The 14912-nt window shown below is 37.1% G+C and overlaps 1 protein-coding gene across 2 annotated transcripts in view; it reads right to left on the bottom strand.

The window, feature by feature from the left end:
- PTPDC1 (protein tyrosine phosphatase domain containing 1) overlaps nucleotides 1–14702 on the bottom strand; it is an 88025-nt gene extending 73323 nt beyond the window's left edge. Inside the window, exons 1-2 of one of the 2 annotated variants that reach the window (XM_036856862.1) lie at nucleotides 14681–14702; nucleotides 14386–14484 (exon numbers count right to left, since the gene is read on the bottom strand). The gene's annotated coding sequence lies outside the window, so the exon portion shown is untranslated. Of the gene's footprint in view, nucleotides 1–14385; nucleotides 14556–14680 lie in introns of those variants that run through there. The other variant, XM_036856861.1, reaches the window with a different exon arrangement.
- Nucleotides 14703–14912: the final 210 nt, after the last annotated feature.

Below are 14912 nucleotides of genomic sequence, written 5' to 3'. Positions count from 1 at the left end.
GTATATGGGAGGATATGCATAGGTTATATGCAGACACAACACCACTTTATATAAGGGACTTGAGCATCCATGGATTTTGGAATCTGGGGGCGGGGGGGGGCAGATACTGGAACCAATCCACTGTGGATACGTGGGATGACTGTATTTACAACTGGAGGCTTCAACACCCTTTTCCAAGTAATTGATAGAACAGGTAGGCAGAAAATCAGTTAGAATATAGACGACCTGAACAGTACTATCAATCAACTTGATACAACTGATATTTATAGAGCATTCCATCTAACAACAGGAGCACACACAGAACATTCATCAACATTCTGGTACATAAAACATAATTTAACAAATAGAACAGAAACCTTACAAAGTACGTTCTCAAAGCATACCAAAATAAAACTAGAAATCAGTAATAGAAGATAGCTAGACAATTCAAAATATTTGGAAATCAATTTTTTATATATTTTTGGCTGTGTTGGGTCTTCGTTGCTGCACACAGGCTTTCTCTAGTAACAGGCGAGCAGGGGCTACTATTCATTGAGGTGCCTGGGCTTCTCATTGCAGTGGCTTCTCTTGTTGCAGAGCACTGGGCTCTAGAGCGCAGGCTCAGTAGTTGTGGCACATGGGCTTAGCTGTTCCGCAGCATGTGGGATCTTCCTGGACCAGGGCTCGAACCCATGTCCCCCACATTGGCAGGCGGATTCTTAACGCGCCACCAGGGAAGCCCCAAATATTTGCAAATTAAACAACATACTTCTAAATTATATATGGGCTAAGAAGTCTCAAGATAAATTTGAAAATATTTTAAACAAAATAAAAATGAAAATACAATTTAACTTGCACAGCATGAATATATTTAATATCATTTAACCACTTAAAATGGTTAAGATGGTAAATTTTATATTATGTATATTTTACTACAATTAAAAATAACTTTTAAAAATACATCAAAATTTATGGCATGCAGCTAACATAGTGCTTAGAGACAAATGTTTAGTATTATATATTTTAGAAAAGAAGAAAGTTCTAAAATCAATAACCTAAGCTTTCAACTTAGGAAACTAGATAAAGAAAAATGAATTAAACCTAAAGTAAAAGGAATGAGATGATAAACCTCTAATCAAAGTAACCAAGAAAAAAAAGAGGAGACTACAAATTAACAATATCAGGAATAAAACAGGTATCATCACTACTAAAACCAAAGACATGAAAAGATAATAACGGAATACTACAAACAAGTCTGTGCCCATAAATTTTATAATCTGGATAAAATGAACCAGTCCTTGAAGGGCACAAACTACTGAAACTTACTTAAGGAAATATAGATAATATAAATAGCCCTATATCTAAAAAAGAAATTAAGTTAGTAGAAAACCTTCACCCCCACACACACACAAAAAAGAACACAAGGCTTAGATGGTTTCACTGGTGAATTTTACTGCATATTTAAGGAAGAAATAATACCACATTTACAGTCTCTTCCAGAAAACATGGGAGAGCACTTCCCTACTCATTTTATAAGGCCAGCATTAACCTATTCCAAAACTAAAATATACAGTTGACCCATGAACAGTGTTGGGGTTAGGGATGTTGACCCCCCACGCAGTTGAAAATCCGCTTGTATAACTTTACAATCAGCCCTTGGTATCCACAGTTCCACATCTGCAGAGTCAGCCAACCAGGGTTCGTTCAGTACTGTAGTATGTATTTATTGAAAAAAATCTGTGTATAAGTGGATCCACACAGTTCAAACCCCGGTTGTTCAAGGGTCAACGGTATTACAAAAAAGAAAACTATAAAAGAGTATCTTTCATGAATTTAGATGTAAATATATTAGTCAACTGAATCCAGCAATATATAAAAAGGGTAATACATCATGATCACATGGGTGTTCATACCAAAATCGCAAGGTTGGTTTAACATATGTAAATTAATCAATGTAATTCATCATTTTAATACACTGAACAAGAAAAATCATGTGATCATATTAATACATGAGCAGAAACAGTTCAACATCCATTCATGATAAAAACTCTCAAAAAACTAAGAATAGAAGGGAACTTCACTAACCTAATAAAGATTATTTTTTTAAAATCACAGCTAACATTATCCTCAATAGCAAGATGTTAAGTTTTCCCCCTAAGATCAGGAACAAGGCAAGGATGTCCTTTCTCACTACTTCTAATTCAACCTCATACTAAAAGTCCTAGCTAGTGTATTCAAATAAAGAAATGAAAGGTATACAGACTAGAAAGGAAGAAATATGCAAAACTGCTTTAATCACAGACAACATAACTATCTATGCAGAAAACCCCAAAGTATCTACCAAATAACTCCTGTACATAATGAATGAGTTTAGCAAGGTCAAAAGGTACATAGTCAATACACGAAAGTCAACTGCTTTTCTATATACCAGCAACGAATACTCAGAATTTGAATTTTTAAAAATAATACATTTATAATAACATCCCCCAAAATGAAGTCCTTAGGTGTAAATCTAACAAAATATGTACAGGATTTGAGCATAGAAAACTAGAAAGCACTGATGAAAGAAAGAAAATCTAAATAAATAGAGGAGATATTTTGTGTTCTTGCCCTGGAAGACTCAACACAGTAAAGATGTCAATTTTCTGTGGCCTAATGAAATCCCTACTGAAATTCCAGCCAGGTTTTTAATAGACATACATAGGCATATTCTAAAATTTTATGAAAAGGTAAAGGTACTAGAATAACTAATTCAATTCTGGGAAAGAAGAACAAAAGTTGAAGGATTTATATTACCCAATTTCAAGACTCACTGTTACAATAATAAACACAGGGTAAGAATAGACACATCAGTCAATGGAATAGAATAGAGAGTATGGAAACAGACCTACAAAAATACTGTCAATTTTTTGACAAAGGTGCAAAAGCAATTCAATGGATAAAGAACAGTCTTTTCAACAAATGATGCTACACATTGGAAGTCCATATGCAACAAATTGAACCTCACATCTTACACAAAAATTAACTTGAAACGGATCACAGACCTAAATGTAAAATGCAGAAACTATAAAATTTCTAGAAGAAAATGTAGGGGAACATCTGCATGACTTTGGGTTTGGCGATGAGTTTTTAAGTACAATACCAAAAGCAAAATTCATAAAAGAAAAAATTTTAAGTTGGATTTAATTAAAATCAAAACCCTTTGCTTTGTGAAAGACACTGTTAGGAAAATGAAAAGACATACTGGGGGCTTCCCTGGTGGCACAGTGGTTAAGAATCCACCTGCCAATGAAGGGGACACGGGTTCAAGCCCTTGTCCAGGAAGGTCCCGCATGCCATGGAGCAACTAAGCCCGTGTGCCAGAACTACTGAGCCTGTGCTCTAGAGCCCACGAGCCACAACTACTGAGTCCATGAGCCACAACTACTGAAGCCCACACGCCTAGAGCCCATGCTCCGCAATGAGAAGCCACCACAATAAGAAGCCCGCACACCACAACGAAGAGTAGCCCACACTCGCCACAACTAGAGAAAGCCTGCGCGCAGAAACAAAGACCCAACACAGCCAAAAATAATAAATAAATAAGAAAGAAAGAAAGAAGAAGAAAGGAAGGAAGGAAGGAAGAAAAGAAAAAAGGGAAGGAAGGAAGGAAGGAAGGGAGGGAGGGAGGGAGGGAGGGAGGGAGGAAGGAAGGGAGGAAAGACATACCGGAAGAAAATATCTGCAAATCGCATACTGACAAAGGACATGTTTCCAGCATATACAAAGAAACTTTTAAGGCTGAATAAGAAAACAACCCAATTTTTTTTAATAGGCAAAATGAGAGAGGGAAATGGTGAGGAGAGAGGGCAGGAGTGAGAGTGAGAGCAAGACTGACAAGAAGGATAGGTTTCAGGATAGAATATGATTACCATTCCCAAGAAGCCTACTGCTTTTCTTCTGTTTATATATTGGTAAATTATAAAATTATAGATATCCATATAGTGTATTTTTATTTAAGAAAAAAACCAAAAGGCCATCAGTGTGTATAAAAGTGTGGTTACTGTAGTATTTTTCTTGTAGACAAGAAACTGGTATTAATTTGAATACTTCTGAGTAAGAAATGGTTGAGCAAATTATAGCATATATTTCTTATGGAATAAAAACCAGCTGGAACAAGTTAGATTTAAATGTACTGACCTGGAACACTGACTATAATACAGTGATAATACAGTGATAAGTGATAAAAAATAAAAGCAAGTTGCAGAGTAATAATTTTAGTCTAGTTAGGTTTATATGTAAAAAATTTCAAAATTATAGAAAAAATGCATTTGTGTTACTAGAAGCACAGGGGAAAAACCTGCAGCATATGTGTCAATTTGTTAACACCAGTTATTTTAAAAGATTTAGGTTTGGAGCAAAAAGGGAGCATTTATCCTATTTTATTTCCTTTATACACTTCTGTATTGTCTGAACTTTGCTTTGAAATTAAAAATTAAACCTTGATATTCTATTTTTTAGTTTCTACTGAAATAAAAAAAAAAATGGGCAAAAGATCTATTCGTAGTTACCAATTGCCAATACCTGGAAACAACCAAGATGTTACAGTCATGCTACGAACACCATTCTGTGATCAAACAGAAAGAGCCATTAATCTACGCAACAACATGGATAAATCATGGATAAATCCTAAATGCATTATGCCAAGTGAAAGAATCCAGTCTGAGAAGCCTACATCTTGTATGACTTCATTTATATGACTTTCTAGAAAAGATAGAAAACAGATCAGTTTTTGTAAGTGGTCTGGAAAGGGCAGAGGAGTGGCTAGGTAAAGCACAATTTTTTAGGGCCATTAAACTATTTTGTCTAGCACTACAGTGATGGGTACATGATGTTATCCACTTGTCAAAACCCACGGAACTTTATAGCACAAGGAATCAACTCTAATGTAATATTTTAAAATGAAAATTTAAAAAAACTCAACTAAGAGGGTGGACGGGGGGAATATCAGCATGGAATGCAGACTATGACAAAAGAATTTAATTGTATTACAAACGTATGACATAACCCCACTGGAGGGGATGGGGAGAAACGGATCTAAGTATCTTTGGAAATGACTGGAGACTGTAGGACAAAACAAAAGGAACTGTATATAAACACTATACTGTAGTTGGTAATGTTGTTTCTCAAGGAGGTACTGGTTAACAATTCTGATACTGCTGTACTTGTACACTGCGACTGATAAAATAAGTAAAAAGATGGGGAGTGGTAGAAGCTAGATTTCTCACTGTTGGAATGGGAGTTTACAGATAAGTAAGGGGAAGAGGCTAAAATGAACCATGTAGTTCTGAACTAGAGTCTGAGACATCAGTGGGAACTCCTGTTTAGCTTAACTTAGGAACTGATGAGTAATAGTAGAAATAACACAGATGTGTATACATACACAGGTTAATATACATACATTTACTTTCTAACACTGACAGGGCCTAAAGGCAGTGACACCCCAGTTTCAATGATGAGCAGATTAGACCAATTCCTCATTTCTAATACCATTCTACAATAAAAGGATCTGGGGATCCTTGTTGAAATGGCTGATTTTATATAAAAAAGAATGAAATAATGCCATTTGCAGCAACATGGATGGACCTAGAGATTATCATATTAAGTGAAGTTAAGTCAGAATGAGAAAGACAAATACCACATGATATCACTTACATGTGCAATCTAAAATATGACACAAATGAACTTATTTATGAAACAGAAACAGACTCACAGACATAGCAAACAGACTTGTGGTTGCCAAGGGGAAGGGGAGTGCAGGAGGGATGGATTGGGAGTTTGGGACTAGCAGATGCAAACTATTATATATATAGAATGGATAAACAGCAAGGTCCTACTGTACAGCACAGGGAACTATATTCAGTATCTTGTAATAAATCATAATGGAAAAGAAAAAATAAACAAAAACAAACAAAAAGAAATGGCTGATTTTAGGGGTGGAGCAAGGAATATACAAGATGATCCTGGAGCATCCTACAGTGCCAGAAAGTAGGAAAGCGCTCAAAACACAAACTGCTGGGACTATGCCAAAGTTCTTTCAGCCAACTGAAAGAACTCCCAATGGCAAATGCTGGAACAATTTGAGCAACAAAATAAATAATACAGTTTTCAGTTATAACTGTCTGGTAAGAGAAAACTTTGACATCCTCAATAATAATAAAATTAGGCCATCTTTGATATTTTTCCAACTTTCAATCATGTAAAATTGTGTCTTTGTGCAAATATATTTTTTTCAAAGTCGGAAGACAGAACATACAAGGAACATAACTGAAAAAAGACAGATAAACTGGAATATGTTTAGAGGGGAAGAGGCCAGGATAGTTAGGGACTCACATGAACAACAGTCCAATTCAAGATAATAAATATTTGAGCTGCTACTAGATGCCAAGAACTATGAGAGTCATGGGGAATATAAGGATAAATAAAATAGGCCCTGACCTTTAAAAACATAATTGCCTAGTAGAAAGGATGAAAGCATATACCCAGGGAGTAATGAAGTGTGGAAAAGGAGTCAGGGTTGTTCACTATGACCTGAGGGATAGGCTTAGGAATGAAGGGTGGATACTGTACCAGGCTCCCTTGGTCTCAATGTCTGGCACAAAGTGAATGATTCCTATATGTTAAAATCTCTTCTCCAAATGCCCATACGACAAGATTCACTCTGCTGAAACCAATAAATTTCACCGCTTATGTGACAAAAGGATATTACTTCTAGTCTATATTGTCATAGTCACCTAGAAAAGTTAGTTTAAAAAAAGTATAAAATTTAAGTCCAAAATTTAATATAAAGAAAAATAGTTCAATTTTATTTCCATCTTCACCAATGTGAGGAATTTTGAAGTTTGATTTGTCTATCTATCTAGGAGGTCTACCACTGATCCAAGTAATAATCAATTAGACAACAAGACTCTGAAAGGCACAAGCTAAAAGCATAATTATTCTACAATCTTTTTATAGCAATTTAGACCATTAATGGCATTCACACTTTAAAAATCCACAAATAGGGGCTTCCCTGGTGGCGCAGTGGTTGAGAATCTGCCTGCTAATGCAGAGGACACGGGTTCGAGCCCTGGTCTGGGAAGATCCCACATGCCACGGAGCGACTGGGCCCGTGAGCCGCAATTGCTGAGCCTGCGCGTCTAGAGCCTGTGCTCCGCAACAAGAGAGGCCGCGATAGTGAGAGGCCCGCGCACCGCGATGAAGAGTGGCCCCCGCTTGCCGCAACTAGAGAAAGCCCTCGCACAGAAACGAAGACCCAACACAGCCATAAGTAAAATAAATAAATAAATTTATTTTAAAAAAAAAAAAAGAAATGCAAATTCTTAAAAAAAAAAATTTAAAAAAAAAATCCACAAATAATTAGAACTGTGTTTTCCCTGTTTTGAAATATCTAATCATTTGCATAAGATAGAAGAGAAGAAAATTATCTAAATGAGAATACTTCTCCCATGTGCACCAGGAACCACACACAAATAGTCACAGAGAGAAGAAAACCTCCCCTGTGGTCCTGCTTATCATCTTTGTTTTCAATGAGCTTTTGCTCAAAGGAAAGAAAACACTGAACTAGAGTCAGTTGATTCTTTACAGCCTTTTACTGACAAAATTAGGCAGGCTAAATTAGATGCATGGTAGGACCTGTGCAAAACAGACTTATAGAATGGAGGAAATGTGGAGATTACAGGGGCTGAGAAAATGAACTCAGCTATGGGGAAGAAAGGAAGACATAGCAGTCCAATAATAGCATTCACCGGGACATGATAAAGTAAGCTTGTTCAGATAAGCCACCAATATAAAGTACAGAAACATAAGAAGTGTTCAAGAAATGACAGCAATGATGACAGTGAATATTAAAAAGCATCCATGTCAGGATGATCAACATCTGGGAAGAACCTAGCCTGCAGGAGAATTCAGATGGAGGAGCTGGGAAAGACAGGGGCTAGCATTAGCTGCAGTACATTATATCAGGGACATATTAAAATATTAAAAATTGATTTAAAGTGGTAAAACACTTCTATTAAGGAAGTCAAATACAAAAACTGTACACATACTTTGTAAAAATAAATAGGTAGAGAAAAAGGACTTGAAAGAAATTGACCAAAAGTGGGAGTGTGATTGTTTTTTTCCTTTACACATTTCTATATTTTCCATTATTACTTATATTATTTCTTATTTTGTTATCACTCATATTATTAAAACAAACTTAAAAAGTTAGTATGCTCACACTTTTCCCTAAAGACACAAGATGTGCCAGATATCTATAGATACGCAAGGGAAGTTGAAATCTGTTATGGTTTATAAAAAGGGTGGATAAAAGATTTCGACCTTAGAATAGGAATAAGCCCATCCATTCACAAAACAGGTTCAAAAAAGATAATGTATACATATTCAATTCAAATAGAGTTAAAGCACTCACAGGAGAACTGTCATTTGATATGACCATTATGAATAGAATTCACTATAGATTAGGAAAGAGAAAGGCAAATTAGATTAGTAAACTAATGGAATATTAACAGTGGTGGGATGCTAAGTGTTTTTTTCTGTTTGGCCTATTGGTATTTTCTAAATTTTTAAATGTTCTACTTTTATAGAAATAAATTTGTCTTCAAAAGATTCTATAGTTGCACTGGTTACAATTATATACACTTTTGGGTATTTACTTTCATGCTACAATTTAAAACCCAGTCCTACCATTGTTTGTAATATCCAATATAAACTTAATCTGTGGCTTGAGTCATTTATATATAATTTCTCATAGAGTATAAAGACATTGAGAATGAAGACAAAAATATTGTATATTTCTAAATAGGGATATTTAATAGTCAAATATATTTGTACATTAGAAACAATATAACAAAACTGCTAGAAAGTTTGAAGTAATACACAAAAGGCAAAATGGAATTTAAAAACTAGGCTATTTTCTTTGGAACACAAAAATTTTTAATTTGAATGTCTATTACTCAACCCTAAACATATTTTTATTCAGTTATCTCCCCTTCCCCTACAATTCTGAGCAAGAATTCCAGCATATGATTTTTATTTTCCCACATTACTCCAAACCCTCCCAACTCCACTCTTGATGGGAAGTTGAAATCTGTTATGGTTTATAAAAAGGGTGGATAAAAGATTTCAACCTTAGAATAGGAATAAGCCCAGCCATTCACAAAACAGGTTCTCTAGCAAATAAAGTAAAAAATAAAAATTCTGAAGGATTGGCTGAAAAGGTTTGAAAAGATGAGATCTTAAGCGTTAGTATGTAACTGACTAGATAAACCTTCCTTCAGAGACTCCCCCAACAGAACCCTCCTGGGGGTAGGAGAATGGGCAGTGGGGAGTAAGGGGGACAGAATTAAGGACGGAAAGGAGCAGAGAAGTGGATTTTGTTGGTAGATTGGGTTTCTGGATTTATCCTGCAGAATAATTTAATAAATAGATTCTAGTAGTCCCTATTCTAGCAATAAAACATCTGCTTACAAAGAATGGGAATCATGTGAATAAAAAAGCATATTTATTTGCCATGTAATACTAGATTAAAAAATACAAGCTGTAGAATAGAATGCAGAGTATGATCTCATTTTTATCAAAGAAATATATAAATAAAATAGGTACATAGAGAAAGACCAGAAGAATATATATCAAAATATTAACAGGGTGTATTTTATTTTATTTTCTGATTATTAATATTTTCTAAGTTTGATACCGAATATATATTACCTTTATACCTTTATTTTCTTCCTAGAAAACATTATTTTTAAAAGTCAATATATATTATATGAAAACTACTTGGGAAACAGTATTGTAAATAGAATAAAATAAAAACACAGTCACAGAGAGTAAGCATTGACGTATATACACTACCAAATGTAAAACAGATAGCTAGTGGGAAGCGACTGCATAGCACAGGGAGATCAGCTTGATGCTTTGTGACCACCTGAGGGGTGAGATAGGGAGGGTGGGAGGGAGGCTCAAGAGGGAGGGTATATGGGGATACATGTATACATATAGCTGATTCACTCTGTTGTACAGCAGAAACACAACATTGTAAAGCAATTATACTCAATAAAAATGTAAAAAAAAAAATCCACAGTCACAACACTAAATTAAACTACTGGGCTATTTAATTCCTAGAACAGTTGATTTTTTTAAATGGAGAAAATATAAATTCTCTAGAACATTTTCCACCTAGAGCAGAATTAGCCTTTATAAAGCTATAAAAGTAACATAATCAAGATTGACTTTGCAAAGGCATGTTTCTAAATGAGAAAATGTTTCCATGAGTAGCTAAGATCACATGGCCCTTCTTAAACATACAGAAATTTGCCACTGAATCCATAATAACAGATCCATTTAAACTACTATAATGTCTAGCACAGAGCAAGTATTCAAAAATTTTTGATGAAATAAAGTCCTCAGTTCATTTATATAGCCAGATAACCTTCCTTTTGAAGGGTAGAGTGCCACAAATTATTAGATCAAGTGTGCAGAAGAAACGGTGCTGCTTGAACTGTAGTGAATAGAAATGACTCAGAGATCAAAAAGGCATGCCTTTGTTTCCCTCAAGTACTATTTGTGGGTTTTCTCCAAACCATTCTCCACCTGCAATGATCAACTCCTTGTGCTATAAACACAGCAGCATCCAGACAGGAAAGTATGATCCAAAGACTGATGCTTATTCACACCCAAGAGAAAGAACAAAGAGAGGAAGTATTCTTTCATAGCAGCTAGAATGAGGCTGGGTGATGGTCTTGTGGTAGAACCTGCTACTCAAAAAGTTATGGATTAAAACCATAAAGCTTTATTACCCAAGAGAACAAATGTTAGGTTTTAAACCAAGACAAAAAAAGCATGTCCAAATACTTAACTACATAGCCCAGAAAACATGATCAATAACAAACTGAGAAAATGCTAAAGCAGAATCCCTATTAATATTTTTAAGTTATTTTTTTCATGCAAGTGTATGTAGATAGGGAGTTTAAAATTTTCATCATTGTAACTAGCCACTTGCAAAATTCACAGTTTTTTAAAAAATCCAATTTGCTCAATTTACTGTGATCAGATTGATCACTGTTTGATCAACTAGAAAAATAAAGATATGTAACTTCTAAATTATATCTAAAATTACTGGACTTATATCTAAAGTTTCTTAGACACCTGTTTTATAATGGGCAGTCCATACTCACTGTGTGTGTTAAAATTCCCATGGGCTTAAGAATCAATAAATTTTACAGAAACCATAGAGGAAGATGTTTTTTGGACACAATTTTCTACCAAACTAGGTACCCATGTTAATTTCTATTAAAGGGAATAATTTCCAAGAAAAACATTATAACTTCTTTAAAGTCAAGGTGAAGAACTATCAACATTGACAGTTCTATGGAACCAATGTAAATCACATCTCTTGCATCAATTGTAAAAAGTACAGTATTTCAGATCTCGGTAATCTTTAACTGTGATCATTTATTTTCCTTAAGTTCTCCATTTTCTGACACACAATCTACTTTCACAATCTTAACTGAGACTTTTTAGAGAATTTTCTAACCAATATCTGTTACAAATTAAACTCAGTGAGGAACACAGTTCCTTATCATGTTAACACTGAGACACTTTATAGTCTTATTGTCCTGGCATTTATCACAATCTGTAATTACCTTGTTTTATACATTTATTGTCCTTTTCTTATATAATTTTTGTAAGATAAGGGACGTTGTTTGTCTTCTTCACTGGTACATCCCCTACATTTAGATGCCTGGCACTAATAAGTGTTCATAAATGTTTACCGAATTAACAAATGGATGATTTTGGTCATAGCAAAATGTGATAAAGAGCTAGATAGTCTATGCCCTTAGATTTCCCAAAGAAAAATTTAAAAGGTGGTTCACTATTATTTTTATGGATTTTGTTTACGCCTCACACATAGAAGATCCTCAGAAAAAACCTCTGCATCTCTTTTGGAAATGAAAATGACCTCAAATATTATACAGCAGGATTGGAACTCACAAATTTGCTCTAAAAAGAGTGAAGGAGAAAGAGAACTAATAGTAGAAAAAGAGTTGTGCTTAGTACTCTGGTGGCTTTATAAATGCTGTCTCAGATAAAACCCTGGTGGCACTGTCCCCATCTTAAAGATGAGCAAAGTGAGAAAAAGAGAGGAAGTCAATGGCCCAAGGTTAAAGTGTTGGAATTGGGATTGGAACATGAAGTTTTCCTTAAACCAAAACCCACTTTATTTTCTCTATCCCATATTGCCTCCACAAGAGCCAGAAAACTAAAACCTTTTCAGCAACAAAGTGCATTAAACGATAGTTAATAATTGCAAAGAAATATTTTGATTATTCAACTTACATTTTTTAGAACAGGAAATATATAAGCAAATTAAGTAATTAAACATATATTTTGGTGAGGTTGAAGTGATATGGCAAAGAACAGATAAAGTTACTGGAGAAGAAATATTTCAGTGTATACATTTTCATTCCCACTATACCATTTATTTTAGAACTAAAGAAAAACCTTCAGATTTTGAGGAATTTGGAAGAAGAATGAGACATGCTTTCAAGAGAACTGTGATTTAAGGTTTATCTTCAGCATAATTTTCTGATTTCCAATTGGAATTGTGAAGTTCAAGCCTATCTCTTGGAAGAATTTTCTAAATTTTGTGAACTTGCACAATCTATGATTGTTCAATGATTAACAAGAGGGAGATCATTAATTAACAGTAGAACAATAAAACGGAACATGAACATTGTTAGACTGGTAGCATTATGAGTGAATTGTGGCTTTTAAACTTTTTTTCATGGTGTTTTAAAGTTTAATATTAACTTTAAAAGAAATGCCTGAGCCTGGTTTTTCAGGAGGGTCAGAATAGCAGTGAAGGAAGCTCTACAAAAAAAGGAAGGAAGCAAGGAGGGAGGAAGGAAGGGAAAGAAGGAAGGGAGGGAGGGAGGGTGGGAGGGAAGGAAGGAAGGGAGAGAGGGAGGGAGGTAAGGAAGGAAGGGAGGGAGGAGGAAAGAAAGAAGGAAGAAAGAAAGGAAGGGAAAGAAGGAAGGAAGGAAGGAAGGAAGGAAGGAAGGAAGGAAAGAAGGGGGGGGAGGAAGGGAGAGAAAGAAAGAAAAGCAAAATTGTCAGCACTTTCTCAAACAGAGCTGTGCAAGGTGCTATCTCATAAACTTTGGCTTCTCCCAACAAAGGACTTCCTCCTAAAGCTTGGCTGGTCACCTATCTGGAAGAGGAGATGGAATCTCTGCTCTGGAAGGAGAATTTTGAATCCCTAGGGTACAATCCCATGAGGACATGGGGACTGGGGACTGGGTCGGAAATTAGAACAACTACTAGAGTAGTTGTTCTCCAAAAGGCCCCTGGAAAACCAAAATGGAATCACCTAGTAAAGCTGTTAAAATGCAGATTCCCGGTCCCAGTCCCAGATACTGAATTCACATTTCTGGAGTGGGGGGTGCTGGGAATCTTCATTTTTAAAAAGTCACAAAGTAGAATTCTTGGTTGGGACATAATTGGACCACAGGCTGAGAGGCAACGTGATGAGTAGGTGGGTTTGGAGCCATAGAGACTTGGATTTAAATCCCAGTTCTTCCATTTAATAGCTCTGACTGCAGCACATCACCCAAACCCTTTGACCCTCAATTTTCTCATTATAGAAAGTGGAATGGCAGTTTGTTTTGGAGACCAAGTAAAATTATGTGTGTGTACGTGTATGGTGTCACAAAACTTTTCTAATAGTTAGATGACCTCTCAGGTTCTTCCAACTCTCAGTCTATAAATGCTAGTTTGTTTTAATCCTTTAATATATACAACTATCACAGGAACGTCTGTTTACCTCTTCCCTTAAAGCAGTGTTTCTCACCTTTTTCTCATTTCCCCACTCTCTCCCCCAGGAGCCTTTCTAGGCATTTTCTCTTCTAATCCCCCAGCCCCTATTAACATTTTAACGCCACATGTACATCTGCTTATATTCTGTGGCCCTTTGCAAAGCCACAAGCCATTGTATTTTCTAAGACCTTTCTGACCCCCAGGTATATGAGCACTATTACCCATGTTGAGAATGCCCATCCCAGAGAGACGTGACTTGGTCAAGGTCACACCACAAATTAGGAAGAGAATCTGGTCTACATAGGTCACAAACTGATGGTCTGGAATCGGCCCGTCAACTTGTTTGGTTCCCCCCGTGTTTACTTATTTACTTTTAATTAGTTACTAACATTTAAAAATCAGGAGCTTCTACAGGAGAATGGCGACATTCAGCTTCTCGAGATCCAGGTCGGGTCCTGGGTGGGGGCTGAGGGCGGCCCCTCGCGCCCCGGCCCTGCAGCCCCGAGACCCAGACCAGTCCCCCTCACTGAGGTGCCCTCCAGCACTCACCACGTGCTGATCCAGACGTTTAAGACGGTGTTGGAGTCGCAGGCGCAGCTACGTTAGCTGCAAGTCGCGCACCTCTTCCCCGGCTTCTCATCCAGAGTCCTAGCAGCGGCGGGCGGGTCAGCTTCGCAGCTTCCCCCGCCGGCCCCGCCCCACTCGCTCCCCTCCCGCCGGCCCCAGCCTCAACCGAACCCAACAGGCCGCGCTTCGCCGGGGTGTCCCAGAGGCCCCGCCGCCCACCGCAGCAGGATAAGCAACACTACCGCCCCTCACGGCCTTGCTCTACCAGGCCTCCCACCTCGCAGACCGCTCACCACCGCTGGGCGCTCGGGTCTGAGGCAACTCTGGCTCTGTGGTCCCCGGTCCGCCCCCGCCTCCTCGTACCGCACCAATCGCCGCCGCGCGCTGCTGCACGTGACGCGCGCTGGCGAATGGCAACTCGACACAGCCCATGACGCGAGTGGAAGCTCCGGGCGCTTTCAAAGCGGGCGGCGGGCTGAGGTGCCGGCGTGGCTCTAGCTGGCTGCAGG

Source organism: Balaenoptera musculus, chromosome 6, assembly GCF_009873245.2.
Source record: "Balaenoptera musculus isolate JJ_BM4_2016_0621 chromosome 6, mBalMus1.pri.v3, whole genome shotgun sequence".
NCBI classification, from domain to species: domain Eukaryota; kingdom Metazoa; phylum Chordata; class Mammalia; order Artiodactyla; family Balaenopteridae; genus Balaenoptera; species Balaenoptera musculus.
Note: the sequence above shows the minus strand (reverse complement) of the source record. Positions and strands in the feature narration are given on the sequence as shown.